This window comes from Vigna unguiculata, chromosome 4 (genome assembly GCF_037176805.1).
Source record: "Vigna unguiculata cultivar grain cowpea cultivar isolate G323 ecotype 2 chromosome 4, ASM3717680v1, whole genome shotgun sequence".
Classification (NCBI taxonomy): domain Eukaryota; kingdom Viridiplantae; phylum Streptophyta; class Magnoliopsida; order Fabales; family Fabaceae; genus Vigna; species Vigna unguiculata.
The window spans coordinates 19,459,470-19,465,365 of NC_140795.1; positions in this window are offsets into that span (position 1 = coordinate 19,459,470).

Here is a 5,896-nt window from a genome sequence, read left to right on the forward strand (position 1 = left end):
TTGCTTTCTTACTCCTAGTTAACCTACAAAGCAAATAAACATAGATTAGCATGTTGGCTTAAGTCAAGTCAACTATATTCAACAAGTCAAACCTAGTCAAAGGTCAACAAGTCAACTAAAGTTGATTCAACTAAGTCAACTTAGGGAATCAAAAATAACAAACACAAATGAAAGGGATGAAGGATTAATGAACTTCCTTTCTAAACATGCTTAGTCTTCTTAAGCATGTGCCTCCATCCTTCATCACCTAACCTCATTTCCTTGTAAAGATTTAAGAATTTCAAGTCTTTCTTAGTCAACAATGGCCTCTCTTGTCTTTTCCCTGTTCAGCTTCGTTTCACTCAAGATCCACAATTTCTCCCTGGAATTTCACTCCTCAAAATGCTCTCCAATGGCAGGCACCAAAACTCTCTCTCTCTCCCACCCCTTAATTCTCACTAAAATTTGCCTTAATTAGCAATGATGAAGGGGAAAACGAAAATTGGCATTAAGCTTACTTAATTGCCATTCAAGGTCCATTAGTGGCTATTTTTCCAGCCTCCTTGGTTGTCCATTGTTAGCTAAGGTTTCTCTGCCCTTTCACATTCATGCCAAAACTAATTTTAGCAAAAAGAAGGCTTAATTTCGATCTTCCAAGGCTTAAACCCATAACCATGCCAATGCCAAATCAATGCACAACCATTCAACCAATTCACATTTCGTCATAATTCTTATAATTCTAAGATTATATTATCACTCAACATGATCAAACATATTATTAAAATAATAATCAATTAAATAACACATAAATGGCATACATAGGACTTGAACCCAAGTCCTCTCACACAATCATGTACTCTCAACCACTTAAGCTAGTATTTTTCCATATCATAATACTCAACATTTAATGGCTAATAGGCTTCCACTACCTGCATTTATTAAATTTCGCGGGTCTTACAGATTCCTTAAACATTGCCCATAGTGTTGCACATTGTTGAACTCTTCCATAATACAAGTTTTAACTTTCCTCACTTGAACACCCCTTTGCCTAAGTCCAACAAAATCCTTCTAAGCCTTCTTGGATAACTTCACTTGAACTCTTCAACTTTTGATGCTTGAGTTGTTGGAGGAGAGTCTCAAACCCTTCAGTTCTCAACCATGAATATCTTTGCACCTAAAGAATGTTGATTTACTTTCTGGTCATCTCTATGAGGAACACTTGGATGTTGTCCTCATTTCCTTCAAACCAAGCTTCAATTCTCCCTCAATGTTCGTGATTTGGAGAGCTAGGAGTGGGAGGAGTGGAGTGTTCTTCATCAAATTAAACATGGCATTGTTAATGAAGAGGAATGATGATTGTGGGTGTGGTTGTTTCTAAGAGATTCGGATGCAAATGCATGTTTGCAAGTGTAGTATTTATAAATGAATACGTTGAATGGATAAGTAGTCATTTGAATTATGCATATTTATTTCATTTATTTTTGTTTAGGTTACCAAACCAGAGTAAATGCACCACATTTCATAATCAAAATAAAATGTTATGTTTCCAATGAGTTTTCATGAATAGATCAATCAGTTCAGATCATGTAAGGTGCATGCGCAATAGAATCACACAACACATATGCTTTATGGTCAAGATACGTAGCTGGTGCAATAGTTGTTGGGAGTAGTTTGTACCTGACCATATGACCTTTGCTTTGACCCACTCAACTTTTGAATCTATTCTATTCAAATATTTGTTGTTTAAGTTAAATCAACATAGGTTCTAAAAATCAACAAACTAAAAGTTCATTAGATCACAGTTCTCTGCACACAAAATCTTTTTTAGCATTATCTCTAATGAAGTGATGTCTTATGTCAATGTGCTTGGTTTTAGAGTGTTGCATTGGATTCTTAGTTAGATTGATTTCACTAGTATTATCACAATATAAGGGTACCACTAGTGCAAAAATGGCTTATAATGTCACCTATTCCACGTCTGTTCAAGAAAACCCTAACGTTAAAAATGACTGGTGGCATTTTTGTAAATGAAACATCAAAATTAACGTCGACTGCCAGACCAATCGAAGTTAATTTAAAAAATAACGTCGGCCCCTCCACCCTTAACTTTGAGTAATGTCAGGTGCCAAGCGACAGACGTTGATTAACGTCGGTGCTCCTAGCGACAAACATTGAGTAACATTTGTGCACAACGGGTTCGACGTCAAATTCAATCTATAGTTTAAAAAAACACGAAACCCTTTTTCTGGTTCGTATTCCTTCACGCTCCCCTTCTTCCATAGTGACCCCAATGGCGACGACGAGTTTTCCACCACCACAAAAGGTGATTTTTAATTCGTTTAACTCGAATGAAACTTGATTGGCACCTTTGGTTTACATTTTTAAATATTTTCACCAATCGTTTTGGCTAGGATTCGCATGGCAACAGCAGTGGCGAGGTTGTACAACTCTAGCGACCTCCAAAAGCAGTAACAACAGACAAGCAACTCCTATAGTGACCACCCTAAAAGTACTTTTCTCAAACGTTGGATCTTCGAATCTTCACCTGTCAACCCTGTGCTTCCAATTAGTAATGGTTTTCTTTTAGGGTTTCAATTTTTTTTTTCACTTTGCCGTTAATTTCTCACTTTGGCATCTTTGTTGTTTATTTATGTGAAAAGATTCAGTTTTAGATGTCGCGTTTCAAAATCTATATTGCATCTAAGACTGATTGCATTACTCATTCAGTGGCCATGCCATCTCTGTTTCGGGTTTGGTTGATTGTGGTTACTTCGTAGTTATTTCACGTGTTCAAACAGAACAGGTTTTTCCCTTCTTTCAACGCGAAAATGAACATTTGTTGTTCAATCCCCTGACGTTAATTGACGTTTATTGTTCAATCCCCTGGCGTTAACTAACGTCGGTGTATATTTTTTACGTTAATTTTGACGTCAACCAATACGACGCCGGAGTTTGGGCATACGTCAAAGGCCAAAAATATCAGACATCAAAAGCTTGTTTTTGTGATAGTGTACGTTTACCAACTTCACTCCATAATCCAAAAGTTGATATTTTAGCCAAATGATTTAAGCACAACCATGTCCAACTGCTATGTATTTTGCCTCAGTTGTGAGAGTGCCACGCAGACTTGCTTCTTGCTATTCCATGATATTAAGCTTGAGTCAAGTAGGTAACATATTTCACTTGTGTTTTTCCTATCCAATTTGCATCCTGCATAGTCAGAATCTGAAAAAACTACTAAGAGTTATCTTAGAGTCACTTGGATACCATTATCCAACATTAATTGTCCCTTTCAAATACTTGATCATCCTTTTTGCAGCTTAATAAGACTCCTTTGGATTGGATTGAAATCTAGCACACAAGCATACACTAAACTGAATATTTGGCGTACTTGTTGTTAGATAGATCAAAGAACAAATCAACCCTCTATATTTGGTTTAGTCAACTTGCTGCCCAACCTTAATTGCATCCATAAGATAATTTTTGGCAATATGAGTGACAACTTCTTTGCAATTCTCCATTTCAAACTTTTTTAGTAGATCAAAAGAATATTTTGATTGGCTTAAAAATGTTCCTTGCTTGAGTTGCTTAACTTGCATCACTAAAAAGTAGGTTAGCTCACCTATCATAGATATTTCAAATTCACCCTATATAGTTGCAATAAACTCTTCACACATGGAGTTATTATTTGAGCGAAAGATAATATCATCAACATAAAATTGAACAAGTATAACATCATTATTATGTTTTCTAATGAAAAGTATTTTATCAACAACACCACTAGCATAACATTTTGATAAAAGAAAGTTGCTTAACCTTTCATACCACTGTTGTGTGTAACACCCTAGACAAATATTACTTGGTATGGTAAATATACTTAAACAAATCGTCTAATTTCATTCCCAAATACGGGAAAATTCAAATCTTTAATGATTCATCTAAAATAAAACCAATAAATCTCAAATACATTATTACAAGTCTGAAATCCAAAAACCAACTTAAAATACAATATTCAAATTATGTTTCTTTATTAAAAACCCTAAGCTAGCCCGCATCAATTCACCTATGCCTCACTAACATCACTTGAAATCACATTTGCTCTTGTGTGACAAGGCCACACGATCATCGCCCAACCACAAATAGAAAGGATGAGCTTAACAGAACTAAAATACAATTATAACATGAATATCTGATGGAGCTCCAAGTATGGATTTGGAATGGAGAAGCTCCATGAGAGTGCAACGTAGTGGAATGGACTCAAGGAGGAGGGCTCTTACGACAATGAAATGCTTAGAGAAAGTAGAAGTCTAGAATAGGTTCTATCCTAGAGGAAGGTGGCTATAGGAGACTAAGGAGAATCCTAGTCATGGCTCTCAATAAGGTAAATGTGTAGAGTGTTCTCAACATCAAGGCATCTACTATTCATCAAGAGTAACCTTTACACAAGCATAGGAAGCTCTCATTTATAGTAGAGAAACCTTCCTTAATGCAATGTAAATGAGAGTGCAAATGAAATGGAAATTTATGACTTGGCCACCAACTTGGTCACGGATCCGTTGATGCAAGGATCACGTGCCAAGTGTCCTAGTCACACTTCTCATGCTTTGTCACGCTTAGCACCATGTGGAAAATGAGCCTTGAGATGAACTATTGGCAAAGTGCACAATTGGGTTTGAATTAGCTCAATTTTGAAATCTAATCACAAAGTTCAACAACCCATTATTTTCTAAAGTATGGCCTAACATATGGCCTAAAAATAAAGACTATACTAATGCTTTTAATCGAAACCCATCATATTTTCATATCCTCTTTAGCCCATTAGAAAAGCATTTGAAGGCTTTGAAATTTATTGCCATCTTGATGTAAGTCCTCTTCAATCTTTCTCATCATGCTTATAGTTATTGGGCCTTTTTGTGGGCTTGGGCCATGAGGTGAATGTGGGCCATCTAATCTTTGGGTGGATTCATCAATATCTCGCCCATCCAACGTAATCTGACAAGCTTACCATACTTTGACACCATACATCCCAAAGTAACTATGCAACCATAGTCTCACATCCTATATGAGACTAGCACATCCAACCACATTGATATACTAATCAAACATAGCCTTAAGGATACCACACCCCTGTATGAACATACCCGCTCGTAGTCCAACATATGTGAGCACAACCAAATACGAACATCCCCACTCATAAATAATCAAGTGTGAATGCAAATTCCTACGAACCTCCCTACTCGTACTACCCTCACAAGAGTACCAACAATACGAACCTCCATGTCCGCATTCATCACACATATAACTCAATTACAAACCTCCCTGCTCGTAATAAATTCAAGCATATTATAAACCAATGTTCTCAACGAGAATAGATTACTAGGTCATCACACCTACGCATGTAAAACACACAAAACCTATAACCTGCCACTAGACTATCGCTTGATAGAGGAGAAGTGCCGCCTGGCAATTTTTTATTGTTGACTGCCTAGTGGTTCAACGACACCGCCTAACACCACACACTCCAAGGCCTCCATGTTCCCCCTATCACCTAACGGTCCAACAACACTACCAGACGCTATACCAACAACGTGAAAATGCATATTTATAGTTCCTAAAATAGTGTCCAATCCACCAAACGCTCAATACAGAGCTGCCAAAATTACATTACATATATTCATGTGTCTCCACATGACCCAAAGTGCACCAACACACAACATATACCCCAATCTTAATTTAACACATATGCATTCACCAAATTGAGAGCATGTCAATACTTAAATTTATCAAGGAACCAGTCATGCTTATAGGGCACTGAAAACTAGAAGCAAAACAATGGACCCAATTCATGCCAACCTATAAACATACCTTAAACAACACCTACAATTGTTTGTTTACTCCAAACCCTCATACCAACCCA